Source organism: Muntiacus reevesi, chromosome 22 (assembly GCF_963930625.1).
Source record: "Muntiacus reevesi chromosome 22, mMunRee1.1, whole genome shotgun sequence".
NCBI lineage: Eukaryota > Metazoa > Chordata > Mammalia > Artiodactyla > Cervidae > Muntiacus > Muntiacus reevesi.
Genome location: NC_089270.1, coordinates 1,527,198 through 1,541,169, shown reverse-complemented (window position 1 = coordinate 1,541,169; position 13,972 = coordinate 1,527,198). Strand labels below are relative to the sequence as shown.

The 13,972-nt window shown below is 45.1% G+C and overlaps 1 protein-coding gene and 1 non-coding gene across 6 annotated transcripts in view; one reads left to right on the top strand and one right to left on the bottom strand.

Moving 5' to 3' along the window:
• The window catches only part of LOC136152956 (protein FAM193A-like), a 200,687-nt gene that overhangs the window by 94,752 nt on the left and 91,963 nt on the right, over positions 1–13,972 (bottom strand). The gene's annotated exons all lie outside the window — the stretch shown is intronic.
• LOC136153092 (small nucleolar RNA U89) lies at positions 9,728–9,828 on the top strand. Its single transcript, XR_010660333.1, has one exon. It is a non-coding gene; the product is annotated as a small nucleolar RNA U89 (small nucleolar RNA).

The window sequence follows — 13,972 nt, the reverse complement described above, 5'->3', positions numbered from 1 at the left end:
ACACAGCATTCCAAAGAAAGGAGAGATAAGAAAGCCTTCCTCAGTGCAAAGAAATAGAGGGAAACAATAAGAGTGTGAAAGACTAGACATCTCTTCAAGAAAATGAGAGATACCAAGGGAACATTTCAGGCAAGGTTCAAAATACGAAATGCCAGGCTGGATGAAGTACAAGTTGGAATCACCACGGCTGGGAGAAATATCAGTAACCTCAGATATGCGGATGACACCACCCTTATGGCAGAAAGCAAAGAAGAACTAAAGAGCCTCTTGATGAATGTGGAAGAGGAGAGTGAAAAAGCTGGCTTAAAACTCAACATTCAGAAAATGAAGATCACGGCATCCAGTCCCATCACTTCATGGCAAATAGATGGGGAAACAATGGAAACAGTGACAGACTTTATTTTCTTGGGCTCCAACATCACTGCAGATGGTGACTACAGCATAAATTAAAAGACGCTTGCTGCTTAGAAGAAAAGCTATGCCAAACCTAGACAGCATATTAAAAAGTAGAGACATTACTTTGCCAACAAAGGTCTGTCTGGTCAGAGCGATGGTTTTCCAGTAGTCAGGTATGGATGTGAGAGCTGGACTATAAAGAAAGCTGAGTGCCGAAGAATTGATACTTTCGAACCATGGTGCTGGAGAAGACTCTTGAGAGTCCCTTGGACTGCAAGGAGATCCAACTAGTCCATCCTAAAGGGAATCAGTCCTGATTATTCATTGGAAGGACTGATGCGGAAGCTGAAGCTCCAATACTTTGGCCACCTGATGCAAAGAGCTGACTCATTGGAAAAGATCCTGATGCTGGGAAAGACTGAAGGCAGGAGGAGAAGGGACGACAGAGGATGAGATGGTTGGATGGCATCACTGACTTGCTGGACATGAGTCTGAGCAAGCTCCGGGAGTTGGTGAGGGACAGAGCAGCCTGGCAGTAGTCCATGCTATAGTCCCTGGAGCTGCAAAAGCCAGGCACAACTGAGTGACTGAACTCAACTGATGAGTGCTGTCTGTGCCGTGCTAAGTCGCTTCAGTCGTGTCTGACTCTTTGTGACCCAATGAGTAGCCCTCCAGGCTCCACTGTCCATGGAATTCTCTAGGGAGAAATACTGGAGTGGGCTGCCATGCTCGCCTCCGGGGATCTTCCTGACCCAGGGATCAAACCCTTGTCTTTTACATCTCCTGCATTGGCAAGTGGGTTCTTTACCACTATTCACCACCTTAGAAGACGTCTATGAGTACTAATAAAGAATAAAATTTCCAACACGGGGCATAGAAGAAAAGGAAGACACAAAGAATAATTACTTTAGAAACAGGAAAAAGAACAGCTAGAAGATCATGGGTGACCTCAGTGAACAGTAGCTTTATATGCCATGTTTATTTTAAACCCCAAACTCTCTTTTCACACAGAAGTGTAAAACTTCTGCAAAACATAAACAGTTTTTTAAAAATACAAAGTTAGACAAAGATCTCTGTTCCTTTCCAAGCCAAACCATTCAATATCAAAGTAATTCAAGTCTATGCCCCGACCAGTAATGCTGAAGAAGCTGAACGGTTCTATGAAGACCTATAAGTCTTTCTAGAACTAACACCCAAAAAAGAGGTCCTTGTCATCACAGGGAACTGGAATGCAAAAGCAGAAAGTCAAGAGATACCTGGAGTAACAGGTATCTCCTTGGAGTACAAAACAGAGCGGGGCAAAGGCGAACAGAGCACCCACTGGTCACGGCAAACACCCTCTTTCAACAACATGAGAGGCAACTCTACACAGGGCATCACCAGATGGTCAGTGCTGAAATCAGACTGATTACAGTCTTTGCAGCTGAAGATGGAGAAGCTCTATACAGTCAGCAAAAACAAGAGCAGGAGCTGACTGTGGCTCAGATCATGAACTCCTTATTGCCAAATACAGACTGAAATTGAAGAAAGTAGGGAAAACCACTATACCATTCAGGTTATGATCTAAATCAAATCCCTTACGATTATACAGAGGAAGTGACAGATTCAACGTATTAGATCTGATAGACAGAGTGCCTGAAGAACTATGGACAGAAGTTCGTGACATTGTACAGAAGACAGGGAGCAACACCATCCCCAAGAAAAAGAAATGCAAAAAGGCAAATGGCTGTCTGAGTAGGCCTTATAAATAGCTGAGAAAAGAAGAGAAACTAAAGGCAAAGGAAAAAAGGAAAGATAAACAGATTTGAATGCAAATTTCCAAGGAATAGCAGAGAGAGATTTAAAAAAAAGCCTTTCTCACGGATCAATGCAAAGAAATTGAGGAAAACAATAGAATGGAAAAGACTAGAGCTCTCTTCAAGAAAATTAGAGATGCCAAGGGAACATTTCATGCAAAGATGGGCATAGTAAAGGACAGAAAAGGTATGGACCTAACAGAAGCAGAAGATATTAAAAAGAGGTGACAACAATTCACAGCAGAACCATACAAAAAAGATCTTCACGACCCAGATAATCACGATGGTGTGATCACTCACCTAGAGCCAGATATCCTGGAATGCAAAGTCAAGTGAGCCTTAGGAAGCATCACTAAGAACAAAACTAGTGGAGCTGGTAAAATTCCAGTTGAGCTATTTCAAATCCTAGATGATGATGCTCTGAAAGCGTTGCACTCAATGTGCCAGCAAATTTGGAAAACTCAGCAGTGGCCAGAGGACTAGAAAAGGTCAGTTTTCATTCCAATCCAAAAGGAAGGCAAGGCCAAAGAATGTTCAAACTACCGCACAATTGCACTCATCTCACACACTAGCTAAGTAATGCTCAAAACTCTCCAAGCCAGACTTCAACAGTACGTGAACCGTGAACTTTCAGCTGTTCAAGGTGGATTTAGAAAAGGCAGAGAAACCATAGATCAAATAGCCAACATCTGATAGTTCATTGAAAAAGCAAGAGAGTTCCAGAAAAACATCTACTTCTGCTTTACTGACTACACCAAAGCCTTTGACTGTGTGGATCACGATAAATTGTGGAAAATTCTTGAAGAGATGGGAATACCAGACCCACCTGATCTGCCTCCTGAGAATTCTGTATGCAGGTCAAGAAGCAACTGTTAGAACTGGACATGGAAAAACAGGCTGGTTCCAAATCAGGAAAGGAGTACATCAAGGCTGTATATTGTCAACCCTGCTTATTTAACTTATATGCAGAGTACATCATGAGAAACGTTACGCTGGATGAAGCACAAGCTGGAATCAACACTGCCGGGAGAATTATCAGTAACCTCAGATATGCGGATGACACCACCCTTATGGCAGAAAGCAAAGAAGAACTAAGGAGCCTCTTGATGAAAGTGAAAGAGGAGAGTGAAAAAGCTGGCTTAAAACTCTAACATTCAGAAAACAAAGATCACGGCATCTAGTCCCATCACTTCATGGCAAATAGATGGGGAAACAATGGAAACAGTGACAGATTTTATTTTGGGGGGATCCAAAATCACTGCAGATCGTGACTGCAGCCACGAAATTAAAAGACACTTGCTCCTTGGAAGAAAAGTTATGACCAACCTAGACAGCATATTAAAAAGCAGAGACATTACTTTGCCAACAAAGGTCCATCAGTCAAAGCTATCGTTTTTCCCGTAGTCATGTATGGATATGAGAGATGGGCTATAAAGAAAGCTGAGCGCCAAAGAATTGATGCTGTTGAACTTGTGGTGTTGGAAAAGACTCTTGACAGCCCCTTGAACTGTAAGGAGATCCAACCAGTCAATCCTAAAGGAACTCAGTCCTGAATATTCGTTAGAAGGACTGATGCTGAAGCTGAAGCTCCAATACTTTGGCCACCTGATGCAAAGAACCGACTCATTGGAAAAGACCCTGATGGCGGGAAAGACTGAAGGCAGGAGGAGAAGGGGACGACAGAGGATGAAATGGTTGAATGGCATCACTGACACGATGGACATGAGTACCTAAGCTCCGGGAGTTGGTTATGGACAGGGAAGCCTGGCGTGCTGCAGTCCATGGAGTCACAAAGAGTCAGACAGGACTGAGTGACTGAACTGAACTGAGACAAAGTATCTGCAACACAGATGCAACAGGCCAATTCCCTAAATGCATACAGCAGCTTCCAATCACTCCAACACCACTACACTGTTAGTGTGACTGTCGTCCTCATTTCATTAAAGAGGGAGACTGAGGTGTGTACATTACGAGACTTGTTCAAGTTTGTATCAGAGCAAGGATTCACACCCAGGCAAGCTGGCTCCAGACCACTAGAGGGTGTGCTGGGGTCACTTCCTGGGCGAGAAGGCCTCTTGGATGAGGGCCCCGTCTCAGAGAGGCTGAGTCTAAAAGGGCACCAGTCAGATACTTGCAGATCAGAGAATACCAGCAAAGCCGAAAGCTACTTCTTTGAAAAGACCCATAAAACAGACAAATACTTATAAGACTTATTAAGGGACAAAGTACAAAAAAACCAACGTCAAAAATGAAAAAGACATCACTACAGATCAAACAATCACTTAAAATAATAAGAATATTAGCAACATCTTTAGGTCAAACTTTAGATGAGAGTTTGATGAAGAGCTCAAACAATTTCCAGAAAATACAACTTTTCAAAATCGACAAACAGAAACTGGAGCAACACTATAATCACTAAATAAATTCAAACATGTGTAACTCCAAGCCAAGATGGTTTATACCAGAAATTTAATAAGAGAAACATATCTGACTTTAGACAAACTACTACAGATAACAAAAAAGAGTACATACTAAAAATTAACCATAATTGGTACACCAAAATGTGACAGAGAAAGAAAAACCCAATTTACTCTCACTCGTGAAAACAGATGAAAAAGTCCTACGTGAATTTATGAGCAAACCCAATCCAGTAACACAGAAAAAAGGATATTCCCATGACCAAATGGGTTTACCAGGAAAGCAAAGTTGGTTTAACACTGAGCTGATTTTCTAATTACTCCATCACATTAAAGAGTAAGAGACAAGTACCATGTAATTAAAATAGATGCAGTGTGTGTGTGTACAGGCATTTGATCATTCACTCGTGTTCAACTCTTTTCGACCCCATAAACTGTAGCCCCCCAGGCTCCTCTGTCCATGGGATTTCTCACGAAAGAATACTGGAGTGGGTTGCCATTTCCTCCTCCAAGGGATCTTCCTGATCCAGGGACTGAATCCACGTCTGTGTCTCCTGTACTGCAGGCAGATTCTTTACCCACTGAGTCATCGGGGAAAGTTAAAAAGATGCAGAAAAAGCTTTTAATAATATTGAATATTCATTCACTAGTAAAAAGAACTTGCAGCATATGAAGAAGATAAGGTAACTTAGACTGATAAAGGCCATCTTGAAAAAAGAACCCTATTATCACTAAACATAAAGATGAAACAGTGAAAGTTTTCCTCCTCAGATCAGAAATGAAATGAAGGTACCAACGACCATCATTTCTACTCAGCAGAGATCCCAGCCAGTACAGTAAAGGAAGGAAAAAAAAAAAAGGACTAACGATTAGAAAAGGGGGAAAGAAGTGCCATTATTTGTAGATAACACGATTGTACACACACAAAATCCAAAAGGATATAAAGATAAATAAGGAGAATTAATAGTTTATAAAGGTTGATTTTTTTTTTTTAATTTTAGATACCACTGAATGATAAGCTCTGAAAGAGAGAACTCAAGCGTGGCCCTCACGGCCGTGGACGTGCTGGCGGCCGTGGCTGGTGTGCGCTGCGGCGCTGAGCGGGAGCGCCGTCTGCTGGAGGTGTGCCAGCGCCGGGAGTGCAGCTGGCAGGCAGAGACCCTCACACACGGCAGAACCGAGCTAAGAAGTAAACATGCTGAAGATAACGTAGCCAGGTTTTCACTGCAGAAGAGACACACAAACACAGCAAGAAGGAAGGCTAATAATAAACTCCAAATGTTGGACTGGAACTGAAGATTCAGTGTGAACTCCAGGTTTCAACAGATTCACGTTTTTACTTGTAAATACTACTGTCCATTGAACCAGGGCTCCTTGGATGGACGGCTGATCTCAGGCCCGTGGAAGGGAAGACTCGAGGTAAGAACAAACATCTGGTACGGTAAAGTGAGCAAATACTCAGAGAATGAGGATTCAGCAGCCAGCCGGAAGGGGTTCCCACTGCTCCATCTGATACACTGTGTAAAACAGGCAACCACACCAAAAACCGAACAGGAAACCATAAGTCCATAATTATGCCAGGAGTATACAAACAACAAGGAAGAAAAGCAGTTCTAGCTTGCTGCAGAATGTCAATAAATACAGAAGGGATGGCGGAATTAGAAGATCACCATTTTGCTACCACTGTATTAACTGATTCAACCAAGAAGTACTACTGGGTGCTAAATTAGAGGGAGAAAGCTTGACGAGAATCAGGATAGTTATGATGATAAAATATTTCTCTATAAAAGACTATTACTTAACACAAAACATTATTAACTTTACAGTGAAGACGCTGGTCAGACACCACCTTAACCACGTGTGAAGGGTTACCAACACCTGTCATGTAACAACCAATGTCGCAGACTCCTAAGATGACGTGCTGCAAAGAATACATGATCTGTGCAGAATTCCCGTCAAAACGCAAAAATTTTAGTCCAGTTTGGAGCTGGAAAAACTTTAGCAAAGTTCTAAGTAAACCTTAAAAACACTGAGTAAAAGGAGCTATACACCAACAACTATATGCTGCAAACTTCCAAGTATGTAAAGTTAAAAAGACAGAACCGTAGTGCTTAGGAATACACGCTCAGTGGTTACCCACGAAAGCAAAGAAAAGGATCTGTATCCAAGACGTAGCCTTCGTGGGCTTGTGGAGCCCTCAAAACGTTCTATTTCTCTATCTGAATAGTGCTGACACCAGGGATCACACTGGGACAATTTGCAAAGCTGAGCACTTATTGTAAGCTTCCAGGTGATGCAGTGGTAAAGAATCAACCTGCTAAAGTAGGAGACGCAGGTTCAATCCCTGGGTCAGGGTCATCCCCTTGAGAAGGAAATGACAACCACTTCAGTATTTTTACCTGGGAAACCCCACGGACAGAGGAATCTGGAGTGCTACAGTCCATGGGGTCACAAAAGAGTTGGATACGACTTAGAGAATGAGTACACATGTAAAATACGTACACTTACTGTATGCACATCTGTGAAATTTAACAAGAAGCTTTGAAAAAACATGTTTCACAAAGGAACAAGATAATCCCATGGGGAAAGGAGAGGCTTCTCAGTAACACAGCTGGATGTCCATATGTGGGGGGGGGAGCGGAGCGTAACCTCCAACCCTGGGCTTCCCAGGTGGCGCTAGTGGTAAAGAGTCTGCCTGTCAATGCAGGAGACATAAGAGATGCGGGTTCGATCCCTGAGTTGGGAAGATTGCATGGCAACCCACTCCAGTGTTCTTACCTGGAGAATTCCATGACAGAGGAGCCTGGTGGGCTTCAGTACATGGGATCCCAAGTCAGACACGATGCACCTCCAACCTTACCACAGACCATACATCAAAATTTAAAACAACAACAACAGCTTGAAATGGGTAACAAACCTCAACATGAAAGTTAAAATTATGACACTTTAATAACAAAACAAAGGAGAAAATCTCCCCAACCTCAAAGAAGACAAAATATTAGACAGAAGATTTTCCTACTTAGACAAGATTTCAACCTTGGGGTAGAGACATTTGGGAGGACCCCAAGAGCACTAACCGCATTTGACAAGCTGGACTTCATGAAACTGAAGTCCCTGGTGACACGGCTCCTCCTGGCTTCAGCTCGGCCGGAGGCGGCTGGGAGGAGCGATGCTCCCACCTGTACAGTAAAACCAACCAAACTAACTCCAGCCCGTGACTTTTGGGGGAACCCATCAGGAAACTGACTGACAAAGCAAACTGGCCCAAAATCCAACTGCCTGCAAGAAGAGCGAGTGCACGCACTCGCCTGAGGCTGCTGAGAGGGGCTCGCTGAGCAGAGAGGACGCGGCGCGGGGCTGGGGGCTGGCGGGCAGGACGACGTCTGCGGCCACAGCAGCTGGGGGATCTGTGCCCTCCGCAACGTCCCTAGGAAACTCGCCAAGAGGTCACTGGGAAGATCTGCGAGGGCCCTCACAAGCGCTGGGGCTGGTGCAGAACTGGGGAGGGCAGCAGCAGCCAAGTCTGAGGGGCAAGAAATTCCATCCCGATCCTTCTCCATTCTCCACGTCCACTGTGGAGAAAAGGCCCGAGGGAAAAAGGCCTTCCCTGTCCACACTGCCCAGGGAAAGACTCTGCTGAACCCTCACTGCAAAAGGAGGAAGGAAAAGGGGGTTGGGGGAGCTGCTCCTGGAGAAAGGGCAAGATTCACAGGGAGCCCCCAACTACAGCCAAGGAAGGGGTAGAAGAGCTGAGAGGACTGCACCCCAAGACTCAGGGTCAACACATACAGAAGGCTGCCCCTCAGGACAAGGAGACAGCACCAGCCCACTCCCGCTCACGTCCGAGTCGGAAAGCTCCAAGTGGGGCCCAGTGGTTAGGGCCCTGCACGTCCACTGCTGAGGGCGCGGGTTCAATCCCTGGTTGGGGAGCCAAGATTCCACCAGCCACATGCCGTGGCCAAAGAAACAAAACACCTTACGAAAAGCTTCAAGGAACAGCCAAAGTGGAAGGCTGCTGGGAGAGGGACAGAGAGGGCAAGGGAGTGCGGAGACGCCGGGAGAGGTAGGAAGACTCAGAGCGCAGACACAGCTCCGGGAACCGCCCCCCACACTACACACAGGCATCGCAGGGGATCGGGAGGCTGCAGAGCTCTGACACAGGCATGCCAACAACAAATTCTAAACGGAGCCCAGCTCCTAACAAAAGGAATCCAAACAACAGCAGCGAAAGCCTATCTGCGCCCGTTTCCAGGCATATAAACAACTGTCCTATATAACACGTGCGGTTCTGAAAAATAATTATAAGGCAGACAAAAAGCATTAAAAAAAAACCCAGAAACACCACACTCCCAAAAGACAAAGCCACCATCAAAACAAGACTCAGAGGCACTTCCCTACCAGCCCAGTGGTTAAGACTCTATACTCAGACTGCAGGGGGCGTGGTTTCAATCCCTGGTCAGGGCACTAGGATCCCGGATTTGCCACAGCTTGGCAAAAACAACAAGACGACTCAGATGTGAGGCAGGTTTTGGGACGATCTGACAGGGAATTTAAAGTTACTACGATTACTATATTAACAACTATAAACAGCATGGAAAATCAGATGAGTAATTTCAGCAGAAAAACAAAAACATTTCTCTTCAGTGAAGCTGTAGATAGGTCAATGGAAATCACCCCACTGAAAAACAAAGAGAAAAATGAGTGGTGATGGGAGCTTGGACAGAATGCCCACTAAGTGAGACAACATAAGACATTCTCACATACAAAACATTCTAACAAACTGGTCATCAGAAGAGGTGAACAAAGATCAGAAGAAGCAGTGGTTGAGAGATTTCCAAAATTAATGACAGACACTAAACCTCAAATCCAAGAAGTACAGAAACAACATCAAATGGGATAAACAAACAAAACGATAAACAATGTAAAAAATCTGGTCATATCACTTCCAAACTGCTGAAAACAAAAAAGTGAACATCTTAAAGGCAGTCAGGGATAAAAGGTTAAACACCACACACAGTATAACAAAGATAAGAATTAGAATTGGCCTCTTGTGGAAATCCATGTAAACCAAAAATAAACAAAAAAATTTAAGCCTGTTAACTAAAGAAGTAATGGAGAAATAAAGACTTCTTCAGAAAGAAACACTGAAGACTGGCCTTGCCTCACTTCGCGGCTGCCTCCAGTTGCCGGCAGCACCCTGCAGGGAGGCCGACAGGTGGGGCTGGGCGCGAGGCGGTGAGCGCAACCTTGGATCTGCGGCCCAGGGGAGGGTCGAGCCCGGGGAGTGGTTAGGATGGCCCTGAGTGAGATCTGGCCTCGTGTGGCCCCTTAACCGCAGCCTGCTGACCTGGGAGAGGCCCTGAGCAAGAACCCAGGTTATGTCAAGCTGCGCAAGATCCGGGCAGCCCAGGACATCTCCAAGACGATCGCCACCGCACAGAATCGTATCTGCCTCACTGCTGACAACCTCGTGCTCAACCGACAGGATGAAAGTTTCACCGGGGAAGTGACGGTCTCATCAAGGGTAGGAAATGAGCCTGGTGACCAAGAACTCTGCCTCCAGGGAGGAAGTGGGTCTGTTTCTGCCCTGGTGTTGAGGACTCACCTGGGGCCCACCCCACCCCACCCCGCTATCCTGAGACGGTCCCTCTGTGTCGCTCCTCTCAGCCCTTCTGATGAGCAGACTGACCACTTCTGGGCAGTGACTTCCCTCCCCGTGTTGGCCAGGGGTGTGGGGACACTGTGACTTCTCAGTGATTTGCTATGGTGTTGATTCCTCCCTCGTGGTCCGGAGGCGATAACCACCCCCCCAGGAATTCTCAATAAATTTTTATTACTGAAGCTGAAAAAAAAAAAAAAAAAACCAGAAACACTGAAGAAATGCATTGCTAGGAGACTTAACCTACAAGAAACGTTAAAACATTTTGAGCAGAAAGAACATAGCTTAAGACTGAAACTTGGACCTATTCAAAGAAATGAAGAGTCCTGAGAATGGAACACAGCGAAAGTAAAATAAGATCAGTTTTCCCCCTTTAAAAAACTGCACTAAAGTGTGACTGACTTTCAGAAGAAAGAATAGCAATGTATTCTGTGTTTATAGTATTTGTAAAAGTAAAATGAATAACGTCAACAGAACAAAGAGGAAATGGGAATACACCATGTAAGGTCCTCCCTCACCATACACTGTGAAGCAACTGCGTATCATTTGAAGGTAAACTCTGGATTAACTTAAAATGTCTCCGGTAAATGCAAAGACAACCATACATTAAAAGTTTGGTGCAAAAGTAATTGCAGTTTTGCAATGTTGAACTTTCCTGTCTGATACTGGAATATATTCTTAAATAAATATGCTATGTTATACATCATTTTAGTACACATGCTGCTGAAGCAAGCCCTGTTATACATCATTTTAATGTGCATTTCTCGCTTTATGTTTTTTCACTAATGACTTACTACTTGCTGTTTATTTTATATTTTAGACCAGGAACATACTAGAGAAAAAAGCAAATTTGAGTAATTTTCTTACACAAGTTCAAAATGGGTTGTAAAACAGCAGAAACAACTCACAATATCAACAGTGCATTTGGCCCAGGAACTGCTTATGAACATACAGTGCAGTGGTGGTTCAAGAAATCTTACAGAGGATACAGGAGCCTTAAAGATGAGGGACTCAGGGGCTGGCCATCGGGGGTTGACAATGATCAATTGAGGGGGTCACTGAAGCTGATCTCCTTGCAACTATTCAAGAAGTTGCAAAGAACGCAACCTCGACCATTCTACAGTCATTCAGCATTTGAACCAAACTAGAAAGCTGAAAAAGCTTGTTAAGTGGGTGCTTCATGAGCTGACAGAAAATTAAAAAAAAAAAAAAAATCATCATTTTGAAGTGTTCAGTTCAGTCGCTCAGTCGTGTCTGACCCTTTGACCCCATCGACTGCAGCACACCAGGCCTCCCTATCCTTCATCCACTCCTGGAGTTTACTCAAACTCATGTCCATAGAGTTGGTGATGCCATCCAACCATCTCATCCTCTGCCGTCCCCTTCTCCTCCCACCTTCAATCTTTCCCAGAATCAGGGTCTTTGCCGATGAGTCAGCTCTTCACATCAGGTGGCCAAAGTATTGGAGTTTCAGCTTCAGCATCAGTCCTTCCAATGACGTGCAGTCGTCCCTAATTCTATCCTCTGTCCATGGGATTCTCCAGCCAAGAATACTAGAATGGGTTGCCATTTTCCTCTCCAAGGGATTTTCCCAACCCAGGAATCAAACCCGGGTTTCTTGCATTGCAGGCAGATTATTTATTGACTGAGTTACAAGGGAAGCCTATTCTATCCAACAACAATGAACTATTTCTTGATTGGCTTGTGACATGTGATGAAAAGTGGTCTATATATGAAAACCAGCTATGACCAGCTCAGTGGCTGGACCGAGAAGCTCCTCCAGAGCACAAGCTAAACTTGCACCACAAAGGTCATGATCACTATTTGGTGGTCTGCTGCCCGTCTGATCCACTACAGCTTTCTGAATCCTGGCAAAACCATTATTACATCTGAGAGGTATGCGCGGCAAGTCGATGAGATGCACCCAAATGCAACACTTGCAGCCGGCACCGATCAGAATGGGCCCAGTTCTCCTCCACAATGCCCAACCGCGCATCACGTAACCGATGCTTTGAAAGTTGAACTATGAAGTTTTGCCTCATCCACCGTATTCACCTGACATCTCAACAACCAACTACCACTTCTTTAAGCACTTTGACAACTTTTTTGCAGGGAAAATGCTCCCACAACCAGCAGGAAGCAAAAAATACTTTTCAAGAGTTTGTTGAATCCTGAAGCATGGATTTTTATACTACAGGAATAAACAAACTTATTTCTCATTGGCAAAAATGTGTTGATTGTAGTGGTTCTTATCTTGATTAATAAAGATGTGTTTGAGTCTAGTTACAATGATTTAAAATTCACAGTCCAAAACCACAATTACTTTTTCACTAATCTAATGATAAGTCAATAGAAGAGATACAATGGAATTACAAAACATACTAAATTAAACCCTAAAGGGGCAGAAGCAGAGGAAAAAGAAAAGGAAGTGCAAACGTAACACAGAAAAGTGGTAGCAAGATGATCAACGTTAATCACGTCCCATCCGTGACCCCTCCAGCTGCCTTGGACAGGGGAGAGTGGATGGGCTGGCAAAGGTGCACGAGGAGCTCTGGGTGATGGGCATTTTCTAACCCTTGACTGGGGCGATGGTCACTTGCCAATACTCACAGAATTGTACTCTTAAAGTGCATGCATACCGTGTACAAATTATACCTCGATAAAGTATTTTTCAAAGTGAAAAAAGAAAAAGTCTACTAATGACAGCAAGGCACGGTTAAGAATGCCTGCTCCAAGGCCAGACTGCCCAGTTTCATTTACTAGCAGGGCACCGTGGGTTTCACCTAACCTTCTGCCTCAGTCTCCTTGGCTTCAAACACCTGCCTCGCAGGCCTGGGTGAGGAGGGAGGTGCCCAGAGCCCCTCCCTGGCACCGAGTGAGGGACCCACAAATGAGCCCGAGTCACACAGGAGCAGAGGCCCAACCCCCAAGGCGGGGCTCACTGTCATCTGACCAAAGACTGTCAGACCGAAGGTTTAAAATCACTGTGAACCAGGGAACTCTCTGGCGGTCTAGTAGATAGGACTCTGCTGTCACTGCCAAGGGCCAGGGTTCAATCCCTGGTCAAGGAACTAAGATCCCACAAGCCTTGTAGCACAGCCAAGAGAAAAAAATCACTATGAACATTCCACCCTGGCACTGTATTCATATTCCCTCAAGACACACATATTTTTAATTACTGTTTTGGGAGTTGATACAATTAGCTTTTAAAAAATACTCAGTGTTTGTGCCTCTCTAAGTGAGAGGAGACTGCCTCCCCTGGCCCTCCAGCTGCAGAGAAGCTGGCTCTTCTGGAAGCACGTGGTAAGGGGCTAGGATCCCGCAGTTGAGCACGATCCCCCCAGACCTGACTGGGCCACGGCCTGCTGACGAGCGTTCACACCGGCACACAAGCAGCTGCCAAGTAATCGCGCCGTCAAGAGTGTCCGTTCTGCTCTTGCCTGGGGGGGGGGGGGGGATCACGGTAAATGCAGACAAAACGCACTGCCAGAAACACACTTCACCGTCAGCAAAGTGCCCTGAGCTCTTCCGTGCACGCAGGCAGCATCTCCTGGAGCCCAGCAGGGTGCTCTGCGCTCTGGCCCCTGGGAAAACGGCAGGGAGCAGCCTGATTCAGGTCACGAACGTAAGGAGGGGAGACGAGTGTCCGGCCTCACAGCTGACACGGCGCGCGGCACTGTGCTAGACGCACAGCCCACTTCCTC